This window comes from Mobula birostris, chromosome 12 (assembly GCF_030028105.1).
Source record: "Mobula birostris isolate sMobBir1 chromosome 12, sMobBir1.hap1, whole genome shotgun sequence".
NCBI lineage: Eukaryota > Metazoa > Chordata > Chondrichthyes > Myliobatiformes > Myliobatidae > Mobula > Mobula birostris.
Window position 1 is genome coordinate 53,517,170 of NC_092381.1, and position 13,667 is coordinate 53,530,836.

A 13,667-nucleotide genomic window follows, 5' to 3' on the forward strand; every position below is an offset into this window, starting at 1 on the left:
CTATAGTATCTCAAAACCTAACAATATGAATGAAGATAATGACTGAGTCTCACAACCCTCTGTGGTAGAGAATTCCCTTCAAGTGAAAAAAAACATTCTCTTCATCTCCTAATGGTCTATTTTCATGCTATAAGACCATAAGACCAAAAGATATAGGAGCAGAAGTAGGCCATTTGGGCCATCCAGTCTGCTCTGCCATTCTTTCATGACTGATCCAATTCATTCCAGTCATCCCCACTCCCCTGCTTTCACCCCATACCCTTTGATGCCCTGGCTAATCAAGAACCTATCTATCTCTGCCTTAAATACACCCAATGACTTGGCCTCCACAGCCGCTCGTGGCAACAAATTCCACAGATTTACCACCCACTGACTAAAGTAATTTCTCCGCATCTCATTTCTAAAAGGATGTCCTTCAATCCTGAAGTCGTGTCATCTTCTCTTAGAATCCCCTACCATGGGAAATAACTATGCCATACCTAATCTTTTCAGGTCTTTTAAGATTCAGAATGTTTCTATGAGATTCCCCCCTCATTCTCCTGAACTCCAGGGAATACAGCCCAAGAGCTGCCAGATGTTCCTATACTACATTCCCTGATCCTAGCCTACAGCCAGAGAAATTAGGAATCCTTCCTCTATCTAGCCTGTCAAATCCTTTGACAATTTGACATGCCCTATGAGATATCCGACCATTCTTCTGAACTAATGAGAATACTGACTCAGCCTGCTTAACTGCTCATACAACAAACCCAGGATCCGAGGAACTGGTCGGGTAGATCTCCACTGTACTCCCTCCATGGCAAATAAGACCTTAAGGTAAATAAACCAAAACTACACATAATACTCCAAGTGCAGTTTCACCAATTTTCTGAGCAATTGCAAAACAGCTTTACTTACTCTGGCACTTGAATCATTCCATGATAACGGCTAACATATCATTTGCACTTTTAACCAAGCATTGCACCTGCATTCTGGCTCATGTACAAGCACTTATCACTCAACAAATCCTATGCTTACCTGGTTTAGCGTAACCTCACACTTTTCCATTCTATATCCCATCAGCTTTGCTGTTGCTAACTTACTGTGTCCTCATCCTCTTGAAATCTTTTTACTTTCTATTCTATACTCACAAAATTTCTTAATTTAAATAATTTTGTCTGAAAATCAACTATTCAAGTTGATTTTCCCTTCTCACTCCATAAGAGAACTGCTTTTACATGTTGCCTTTTATCCCACGGCATTTCATCAAAAACTTTCTGGAAGCCTATTAATACTACATCAATTTCACAGGCTTCATCAACATTCTCTTTCTTGAATTATTTCCTTGTGAATTGAATGTTTGGGTGGGGGTTCTTCATTGTAAGTAAATTTGCAAATTTACCTAAATACACAAAAAAGCTCACAATCATGTAGTTGCCATTTAAGTCAACAAAAACCTATCTGTGGACAACTGCGGTAATAGCAATATTACTATTACCCCTATTTCATATATAACAAGTGTTGCAGGAAAATTTTTCTTTTCATTTCATAAACAGCATACATTTATTCATGACATGTAAGAGAACTGTTTGCTGACCCACTTCCTTCTATTCCACCCATCACACCAAAGCTTTAGCAACCACGCAATACACACCCTCCCACTTTAGAACGAACAAAAAATGCTCTACAGTAGCTTGGGATTTTCACTTGGCTTTCTGCTGGTAGATGTTCAACCCTGTTAAATCCAAAATTATTGGAAGGATAAGTATGCCGACAGCAGTATTCGCTACCAAGGAAAATTCCAAATTAATAATTGTACTCAGTTGTTTCTGTTGAACAAGACAAGTCATTCAAATGCCTGACATCCAACAGCCAAAACTGATATTTCATTCTGACCTCTATCGAAGGAGGAGATTCCCAGGCAGACAGAGAAAAAGAATAAAGTATATTCTCAAAGTCTCCATTGAGAAATGCAACATCACACTAACTCCTGAGAGTCTCTGATCCACAACCACTTAAAGTGAAGAAGCAGCTTTCTGTGTGGTACTTTGAACTACAAGTCCTTGCATTGCAAGCACACAGAAGGCCTGCGTGAGCAGTGGAAGGAGAACACCTCAAAGGCTATCCACCTGTCCCCCCATTGGGTACTTCCTGCCCTATCTGTGGAAGTCAGCTGTTCCAACATTGACATCATCAACCAAATGTGCGGACATAAAATTAAAATCAAAGCAAGCCAGCCTCAATTCCTAGGGACTGCCTATGAAGAAGAAGAAAAGTCTTAGAATTCCCTTAAGAATTTGTTTCAAACCGAATTTTCTACTCAGATAGTAAATTACCTAATTTTGATGGGCTTTCTAGCTGGAGTAGGTGCATTGACTAGGTACCGAGTACTACATCGAAATACTTATTTATGAGCTCAAATTTCAATCTCACAATAAGTAACCAGGTACCTAGGACTGAGGTGGGGAAAGATACGATATGTTCACTTGAAGTATAATCAAACCTTTGGAATATTCTGCTCCTATCAGCTGTGGCTGTCCAGTTACTGATTATATTCCATATGATGATTGTTCATCATCATCAGGTGCCGTGCCCAGTCTGAGCTTTGACTGCCATGGCCCACACACTCCTGTTTCGGGTCAAGTGGATCAATTCATTGGCGTTCATTTCCAGTTCTCTGGTTGCTGTCTCCATCAGCATTTGTCTTTGTCTTCCTCTTGCTATCTTCCCATCAATCTTTCCCATAATTACCAAGCATTCTAACTCCTCTTTCCTAATCACATGTCCAATGAAGTTACCTTGCCTTTTCATGATCTCATACATTATTTCTCTTTTTGTGTTTGCTCTGTTCATGACATCCTCGTTAGATATTCGTTTTTTCCATGATATTCTTTGCATCCTCTTCAAAAACCACAACTCTGCTGCTACAATTCATTTCCTCATGTTACTAGATATTGTTCAACATTCTGAGCCATTTAACATAACTGGATAAACGTAATACTTCAGTACTTTGAGGCAGGTTGTCATGTTTAGTTTAGTATTGGTCAGTATACTCTTCATTCTCGTAAAGGTGTTTTTTGCCATCCCTATTCTTCTCTTGATGTCCAAGTCGCACCTGCCATCTGATGTCACCCAGCTTCCTAAGCAGCAAAAGTTCTGTACTTGTTTTATGTCTTCCCCATTTATTCTCAGCCTGCAGATAGGATTCTCCTTCTTTTTGGATATCACCATACATTGTCTTTTTGCAGTTGACAGATAGACCCACTTTTGCACTTTCTTCAACAATTATATCAATTAAGTATTGTAGTTCTTTCTCCATACTTGCAATTAACACAGTGTCATCTGCATATCTGAAATTATTGATGTTTTCACTGCCAACATTGCTTCCCAAGATGTCTCTTATTTTTTGTAATATTGTTTCACTGTACACATTAAATAAATCAGGGGAGAGAACACACCCTTGTCTAACGCCTCTCTTGATTTTCGTAAACTGACTCACTTCTCCATCTATTCTTACAGCGGCAGTTTGTTCCCAGTATAGATTTCTGACCAGGCGGAGGTCTTTCGAATCTAGATCAAGAGTTTTCTGTAATATTTCAAATAACTTATTGCGCTTCACTTTATCAAATGCTTTTGTGTAGTCAATAAAACAAACACATCTTTTTGCACTTGAATAGCTCGTTCTGATAGTATCCTTAACATCAATATTGCATTTCTTGTACCTTTGTCTTTCACAAAACCGCATTGTTCTTTGCCTGTTTCAGCTTGTATCTTACTTTTAGCTCTTGTCATCAAAGTTCTTAGAAGTATCTTGGTGATATGACTCATTAAACTTATAGTCCTATGTAATTCACATTCTATTGGTCCAGGTTTCTTAGGAAGAGTGATAAATACTGATTTTTTTCATCTCTTCTGGTATTGAATTCCAGTCTCATAATCATGATGATTGTTAGGATTATTGAATACTGAGGTGGCTCAAATTTCTGAGCAGTCCATGAACCTACAAGTATTTTTTATTCCTTTTCTTCTCACTATTTATTTAATTCTATAACTTACAGATTCTTATACCTTTGCACTGTACTGCTGCCAGAAAACAATAAATTTTATGTCTTACGTCAATGATAACGTATCTGATTCTGATTCTAAGAACCTTATTAAATACCAGCAAAGGCTCGGCTCCTATTACACATGGTTTACGCATTTGATATCTACTACATATTCCTGACATCTGCAGTGTCATGCCATGAATCATTCTATCCTCAAGCAAATTCTCCCTCTTGGAGTTCGCAATTTCTCTCTCCTTTGAGGCTTCTCCTCCATCCACGGCACTGGGATTGATGTAATTATTCAATTTTAAAGCAAATTCACTTTAACAGAGATCAGACAAACCCTGTAAAATTTTCTCTTTCTCATCCAATAGGAGTCAAAACATTATGTTCTAATACCTACTTTTGAGTAAAAGGAAATAAAACTTGCAACTCAGTGCGGTATGAAACACTGTAAATGCTCCAAAGCAACAAAATATTGGCAAAAGAAAAGTTGATTCAACCCCTACTTTGGAAATTTTAATGTTTTTGTGCTCAGGAAGATTGAGTACAGCCTAATTGTTATGCCAAATAACAAACAAAAATTCCAAGTGCTGTCAGTATGCATTCCGGTCCCTGCACAATTTTTATTGCCTTGGCTCAGCAGTGCTGCTTGAACTTGGGGCAAAAAAAAAGCAATTTTAAGGATGCATTAAAAACAAAGAGAAACATGCAAAAATAAATAAAAAAGAATAGGTTGCACATGGGAGATTTTATAAACTATTATTAATAGACATTATTTAAAGCATGAAGCATGTAAATTAAGCAGGTTTTTTTCAAAGAAAGTCCCCTGAAATAATGTTCCATTCTTTGTAATCCCAGATGGTAGTACCAGTCCCTGCAGGCAGTTATCTGTGGTAATATTCTATGCCTCTGCATCCTGTCTGAGATATGCAGATAGGAAAGGGAGCTCTGTTCCTCAGTAACACAGACAGAGGGTGAGTCCCTCAAACAAGTGGTACTCTGTGAGTAATGTGTCTGTGGGTGAATCATTCTGGGACAGAAACCAAATCTTAGTCAGTAACCTTGATAACAGAACTCAGAAACATTAAGAACAATATAACCCAAGGCCAGTGGATAGCTTTGTTTCACATTACACTTGGTCACGTTATTTTGAACACTTAATACTTTTAAGTGATACAATACAGAATGAGACACAACTGAGATCAAATTCCAGCAATGAATAAACTCTCCACAATTTAGAACAAAACTAACAAGTATTATGATTCTGTGAAACGTTTCTATGATTATTGTCACTTAAAGAGTGTATAACATCCAGATGCACTGTTTAATCGTTCATTTTTACATGTCCAGGCACATGGAAATTTCTTGGCATTGCAATAAGTTTTTTTGTGAAAAAATATATTACTTTAATTTAATCTAAAAGAAAATCACTACACAGATTGTGCAGTTCATAAAATTTGTCAGGTTCTTTAATGCATTTGACATGGAGGTCCTTGGGCATGCATAAGAGGTCAATTATATTGAATGTATGTCCTAAAGAACAGCACCTTATATTCCACCAGAGTAATCTATAACTTGATGGCATGAATTGAGTTCTCCAATTTCAGATAACCTGCTCTTCACTTTCTTTATTGATCCAGGTCCTCTCATAATCTCCCTTTTTTCCAAAACCATCACCAGCCCCCTCTTACCTAGTTTCTTTCCCTTTCACCATTTATTCTATTTGCCCTTCACCCGTACCCTCCACCCACTGAATCCTCTATCCCAGTTCCCCCATTGATCACATCTGTCCAGCATTCCTCCCTTATTTGGTTTCACTCTTCACCCTCCTTTCATATCATATTCCATAACCTGCAGCCTTTTCTTGTTTTCACTTATCACCAACAAACTTTGTCTCTATCTTCAACATCTGCCCACCCCTCCTCACCAGACACCATCTGCCATTCATCCCTCTTCACATGGATCCACATATTGCTAGCCATCTCTTACCACCTCTAGAAACACAGAAACATAGAAAACCTACAGCACAATTCAGGCCCTTTGGCCCACAAAGCTGTGCCAAACATGTCCTTACCTTAGAAATTAACTAGGGTTATCCAAATCCCTCTATTTTTCTAAGCTCCATGTACCTATACAGAAGTCCCTTAAAAACCCCAATTGTATCTGCCTCCACCACCGTCACTGGCAGCCCATTCCACACACTCACCACTCTCTGCATAAAAAACTTACCCTTGACATCCCCTCTGTACCTACTTCCAAGCATCTTAAAACTGTGCCCTATCGTGCTAGCCATTTCAGCCCAGGGAAAAAGCCTCTGACTATCCACACGATCAATGCCTCTCATCATCTTATACACCTCTATCAGGTCACCCCTCATCCTCTGTCACTCCAAAGAGAAAAGGCATGCCACCCAATCCAGCCAACATCCTTGTAAATCTCCTCTGCACCCTTTGTATGGTTTCCACATCCTTCCTGTAGTGAGGCGACCAGAACTGAGCACAGTACTCTAAGTGGGGTCTGACCAGGGTCCTATATAGCTGCAACATTACCTCTCGGCTCCTAAACTCAATCCCATGATTAATGAAGGCCAATGCACCGTATGCCTTCTTAACCACAGTGACAACCTGTGCAGCAGCTTTGAGTGTCCTCTGGACTCGGACCCCAAGAACCCTCCGATTTTCCATACTGCCAAGAGTCTTACCATTAATACTATATTTTGCCATCATATTTGACCTACCAAAATGAACCACCACACACTTATCTGGGTTGAACTCATCTGCCACTTCTCACCCCAGTTTTGCATCCTATCAATGTCCCGCTGTATCCTTTGACAGCCTTCCACACTATCTACAACACCCCCAACATTTGTGTCATCAGCAAATTTACTAACCCATTCCTCCTCTTCCTCATCCAGGTCATTTATAAAAATCACTTAGAGTAGAGGTCCCAGAATAGATCCCTGAGGCACACCACTGGTCACTGACCTTCATGCAAAATATAACCCATCTACAATCACTCTTCGCCTTCTGTGGGCAAGCCAATTCTGATCCACAAAGCAATGTCACCTTGGATTCCATGTCTCCTTACTTTCTCAATAAGCCTTGCATGGGGTACCCTATCAAATGCCTTGCTAAAATCCATATCCACTATATCTACTGCTCTTCCTTCATCAACGTGTTTAATCCTATCCTCAGAAAATTCAATCAGGCTCGTAAGGCATGACCTGCCTTTGAGAAAGCCATGCTGACTATTCCTAATCATATTATGTCTCTCCAAATGTTCATAAATTCTGCCTCTCAGGATCTTCTCCATCAACTTACCAACCACTGAAGTAAGACTCACTGGTCTATAATTTCTTGGGCTATCTCCACTCTCATTCTTGAATAAGGGAACAACACCTGCAACACTCCAACCCTCTGGAACCTCTCCTATCCCCATTGATGATGCAAAGATCATAAGACCATAAGACAAAGGAGCCGAAGTCGGCCAATCGGCACATCGAGTCTGCTCCACCGTTTTATCATGAGCTGATCCATTCTCCCATTTAGTCCCACTCCCCCGCCTTCTCACCATAACCTTTGATGCCCTGGCTACTCAGATACCTGTCAATCTCTGCCTTAATGACTTGGCCTCCACTGCCACCTGTGGCAACAAATTCCATAGATTCACGACCCTCTGGCTAAAAAAATTTCTTCGCATTTCTGTTCTGAATGGACGTCCTTCAATCCTTAAGTCATGCCCTCTCGTACTAGACTCCCCCATCGTGGGAAACAACTTTGCCGCATCCACTCTGTCCATGCCTTTCAACATTCGAAATGTTTCTATGTGGTCTCCCCTCATTCTTCTAAACTCCAAGGAATACAGTCCAAGAGTGGACAAACGTTCCTCATATGTTAACCCTCTCATTCCCAGAATGATTCTAGTGAATCTTCTCTGTACCCTCTCCAACATCTGCACATCCTTTCTTAAATAAGGAGACCAAAACTGCCCACAGTACTCCAAGTGAGGTCTCAGCAGTGCCTTATAGAGCCTCAACATCACATCCCTGCTCCTATACTCCATTCCTCGAGAAATGGATGCCAACATTGCATTCGCCTTCTTCACCACTGACTCAACCTGGAGGTTAACCTTAAGGGTATCCTGCACGAGGACTCCCAAGTCCCGTTGCATCTCAGAACTTTGAATTCTCTCCCAATTTAAATAATAGTCTGCCCGTTTATTTCTTCTGCCAAAGTGCATAACCATACACTTTCCAACATTGTATTTCATTTGCCACTTCTTTGCCCATTCTTCCAATCTATCCAAGTCTCTCTGCAGACTCTCTGTTTCCTCAGCACTACCGGCCCCTCCACCTATCTTCGTATCATCAGCAAACTTAGCCACAAAGCCATCTATTCCATAATCCAAATCATTGATGTACAATGTAAAAAGAAGCGGCCCCAACACAGACCCCTGTGGAACACCACTGGTAACCGGCAGCCAACCAGAATGGGATCCCTTTATTCCCACTTTCTGTTTCCTGCAATCAGCCAATGCTCTATCCACGTATGTAAATTTCTCGTAATTCCATGGGCTCTTATCTTGTTAAGCAGCCTCATGTGTGGCACCTTGTCAAAAGCCTTCTGAAAATCCAAATATACAACATCCACTGTATCTCCCTTGTCTAGCCTACTTGTAATTTCCTCAAAAAATTGTAATAGGTTTGTCAGGCAGGATTTTCCTTTAAGGAATCCATGTTGAGTTCTCCCTATCTTGTCATATGCCTCCAGGTACTCTGTAACCTCATCCTTGACAATCGACTCCAACAACTTCCCAACCACCAATATCAAGCTAACAGGTCTATAATTTCCTTTTTGCTTCCTTGCTCTCTTCTTAAATAGCAGAGTGACATTTGCAATCTTCCAGTCCTGCGGAACCATGCCAGAATCTATCGACTTTTGAAAGATCATCGATAATGCCTCCGCAATCTCCATAGCTACTTCCTTCAGAACACGAGGGTGCATTCCATCTAGTCCGGGAGATTTATCTACCTTTAGACTATTCAGCTTCCTCAGTACTTTCTCTGTCGTAATTGTGACTGCACACTCATCTCTTCCTTGCCACCCTTGAGTGTTCGGTATACTGCTGATGTCTTCCTCAGTTAAGACTGATGCAAAATACTTGTTCAGTTCCTCCGCCATCTCCTTATCTCCCATTACAATTTCTCCAGCATCACTTTCTATCAGACCTATATCTACTCTCACCTGTCTTTTACTCTTTATATACTTGAAAAAGCTTTCAGTATCCTCTTTGATATTATTTGCTAGCTTCCCTTAATAGTTGATCTTTTCCTTCTTAATGACCTTCTTAGTTTCCTTTTGTAAGCTTTTAAAATTCCCAATCCTCTGTCTTCCCACTAAGTTTTGCTTCCTTGTATGCCCTCTCCTTTGCTTTAACGTTGGCTTTGACTTCTCTTGTCAGCCACGGTTGCATTCTTTTTCCATTCGAAAATTTCTTCTTTATCATGAGCTGATCCATTCTCCCATTTCGTCCCAGAGGCTCAGCAATTTCCTCCCTCGCCTCCCACAGTAGCCTGGGGTACATCTCGTTCGGTCCCGATGACCTTCCCAACTTGATGCTTTCCAAAAGCTCCAACACATCCCCTTTCTTAATATCTATATGTTCAAGATATTCAGTCTGCTTTAAGTCATTCATACATCCTTTTCTGCAGTGAATACTGAAGCAAAGTACTCATTAAGTACCCTTGCTATCTCCTCTGGTTCCATACGCACTTTTCCACTGTCACACTTGATTGGTCCTATTCTCTCACGCCTTATCCTCTTGCTCTTCACATACTTGTAGAATGCCTTGGGGTTTTCCTTAATCCTGTCCGCCAAGATCTTCTCATGGCCCCTTCTGGCTCTCCTAATTTCATTCTTAAGTTCCTTCCAGCTAGCCTTATAACCTTCTAGATCGCTATCATTTTCTAGTTTTTTGAACGATTTCTAAGCTTTTCTTTTCTTCTTGGCTAGATTTACAACAGCCTTTGTACACTACGGTTCCTGTACCATACCACCCTTACCTTGTCTCATTGGAATTTACCTATGCAGAACTCCACGCAAATATCCCCTGAACGTTTGCCACATTTCTTCCATACATTTCCCTGACAACATCTGTTCCCAATTTATGCTTCCCAGTTCCTGCCTGATAGCCTCATATTTCCCTTTACTCCAATTAAACACTTTCCTAACTTGTCTGTTCCTCTCCCTCTCCAATGCTATGGTAAAGGAGATAGAATTGTGATCACTGTCTCCAAAATACTCTCCCACTGAGAGATCTGACACCTGACCAGGTTCATTTCCAAATACTAGATCAAGTACAACCTCTCCTCTTGTAGGCTTATCTATATATTGTGTCAAGAAACCTTCCTGAACACAGCTAACAAACTCCACCCCATCTAAATCCCTTGCTCTAGGGAAATGCCAATCAATATTTGGGAAATTAAGATCTCCCACCACAACAACCCTGTTATTATTACACCTTTCCAGAATCTGTCTCCCTATCTGCTCCGCGATGTCTCTGTTACTATTGGGAGGTCTATAAAAAACACCCAGTAGAGTTATTGACCCCTTCCTGTCCCTGAGCCATCCAAGTCTCTGTAATGGTGACAACATCATAGCTCCAAGTACTGATCCTGTCATAAGGGGGCGTTGGGAGCATACCCAAATGCAAGACACAGACACTGAAATACTAGGAACAGGCCAAGGTTTATCAAGAAAGCAAGGGGAGTCAGGAAGAAAAGACGCTGGACATGGACACAGGCCCTGGACGAGACAAGGACACTGGGCCTGGGCTAGGACTAAGACTAGGAAAGCGGGACCAGGACAAGGAACTTGGAACTGGGAGCCTGGGCTAGGACTCTGGGCCAGAGACTGGACAGGGTTCCAGAACCTGGGTCTTGACTCAGGCTTGGATCCCAGATTCAGGTGAGGACAAGACGTGGCTAGGCTACAGGACTGGACGTGCACAGGACGAGGCACATGCACAGGACGAGAACACAAATCCTTGACTTGGACAGGACAAGGTTCTTGGACTAGGCTTGGACCAGACGAGGTACTTGGACTAGACGAGGGATTCCTGGACTGGACGAGAGAACTCCAGCACAGGACGAGGGAACTCCAGCACCGGACTGGGCCAGGTACTCCAGCACAGGACATGGTTCTTGGACTAGGTTTGGCTCGGTTCTTGGACTCGGCTTGATTAGGCTCTTGGGTACGGAGCAGGGACCCTCCTAGGACGCAGGGCCGGGACCCTTTCTTGGATGCAGGGCCAGGATGACTGCCGAGGAAACCTCTGAGGAAACTGTCAGGGAATCAGATGGGGAGGGGAAGGAAACAGTCCAGCAGGGAATCCTTGGTTTGCAGAGGTATTTATGTGCCAGCCCAAAACAAGAATCAGGTGCCTCAATTAAGACAGCCAATGGAACAAGGGAAAACAGGAAAACCCGGAATAAGTTCGATGAACCGGACCATGAACTGGAATGTGGATTTCATGGACCAGACCATGATAGATCCACGCTTTAAGCTCATCCACTTTGTTCATGATACTCCTTGCATTAAAATAGACACATCTCAAACCATCAGTCTGAGAGCGTCCCTTCTCTATCACCTGCTTATCCTCCCTCTCGTACTGTCTCCATGCTTTCTCGATTTGTGAGCCAACCATCTCCTCTTCCGTCTCTTCAGTTTGGTTCCCACTCCCCAGCAATTCTAGTTTAAACTCTCCCCAATAGCTTTAGCAAACCTCTCTGTCAGGATATTTTTTGTACAGGTCACACCTGCCCCAAAAGAGGTCCCAATGATCCAGAAATCTGAATCCCTGCCCCCTGCTCCAATCTCTCTGCCACATATTTATCTTCCACCTCATTCTATTCCTATACTCACTGTCACGTGGCACAGGCAGTAATCCCAAGATTACTACCTTTGAGGTCCTGCTTCTCAACTTCCTTCCTAACTCCCAGTAGTCTGTCTTCAAGACCTCCTCCCTTTTCCTACCTACGTCGTTGGTACCAATATGTACTACGACCTCTGGCTGTTCTCCTTCCCACTTCAGGATATCATGGACGCGATTAGACACATCCTGGACCCTGGCACCTGAGAGACAAATTGCCATTCATGTTTCTTTCCTGTTCCCACAGAATCGCTTGTCTGACCCCCTAACTATAGAGTCCCCTATCAGTGCTGCCATCCTCTTCCTTTCCCTATCCTTCTGAGCCACAGGGCCAGACTCTGTGCCAGACATGCAGCCACTGTTGCTTCTGCCAGGTAGGCTGTCCCACTAACAATACTCAAACAGGAGTAATTGTTAAGGAGAACAGCCACAAGGGTACTCTCTAGCATCTGACTCCAGCCCTTCCCTCTCTTGACTGTTACCCACTTATCTGTCTCCCAAGTCCCCGGTGTGACTACCTGCCTATATCTCCTTTCTATCACCTCCTCACTCTCCCTGACTAGATGAAGGTCATCAAGCTGCATCTCCAGTTCCCTAACGCGGTCCCTAAGGAGCTGCAGCTCGATATACCTGGCACAGATGTGGCCATCTGGGAGGCTGGGAGTCTCCAGAACTTCCAACATCTAAGACGGAGCACAGAACACCGGCCTCACACATACTTCCTGTCTGGATTCTACACAGGCAACCTCACCTCTTTATACTGACTATCTCCCTGCTACTCTTTCGGTCCAGACGGCAGGTTTTGTCTCAAAATGCCAATTATCCATTCCCCTCCACAATTGCCATCTCACCTGTTGAATTCTTCCAACAGTTTATTGTTTGCTATTAATTCTACTTAACTCCTTTTACTCTGTCTGCTGCTGTAATGTCCTTGAACATTACAGTTTCTCTCATATCAAAACTCATTCTCCCCAAACTTATTTTCTGTTCCATGTTAGCTTAAATATAGTGCAATAAAACATATTTTGGAGAAAAATTGCAACCCCTCACAATTCCAAATCAATTTTCACATCTTTGAATTCGCTCAGTCCATGTTAATCTTATGTTCACACTCTGTTGTGTACCTTGAGTCTCATCTTTCTCACCATGTTCTCAATTATCTTTGAATCAATAAATATTAACTGTGTGTAGCTTGTGTGGACAATTTCAGATAAATAAAAAATGTCACTGCAAAACATCACTATGGTGCACTAACAATGGACATCACTGTGTCTGCTATTCTGTGAGGGGTAGGGGGTTCAAACTGAATCAAGAACCCAGGCTACAAAAAAATAGTACTGGTCTACCAGTAATCATTCTCTGAGAATTGTTAAAGATGTCAGGCCTTGTGAATTACTGACAAATTAAAAAAAAATCATGGATTTTCCTTATAACATACATTGACATGCACAAAAATTCTAATGTATTAACAAGTGGAGCACTGTCTTTGATTTATGCATTGGAGTTATAGTACGCAGCTTTGAAAGCTGCTTCTGTTCTATATATAATAGTCTGAATGAACTTGTAAAGTCTGCCAGGCAATGAATATTCTGTACCCTTTCGAGTTAATATCATCTTTCTACTGGGAAAGTTTGAAGGTGTTTTCCTGTATTCAAGGCATCAGTCACTTGCTTTATACAGAAATGATCTGCTGTCTGGACTACCTGGCAA

General features: G+C 41.8%; 1 protein-coding gene across 17 annotated transcripts in view; it reads right to left on the reverse strand.

The window, feature by feature from the left end:
* Positions 1-13,667, reverse strand: part of fggy (FGGY carbohydrate kinase domain containing) — a 346,341-nt gene that overhangs the window by 153,505 nt on the left and 179,169 nt on the right. The gene's annotated exons all lie outside the window — the stretch shown is intronic.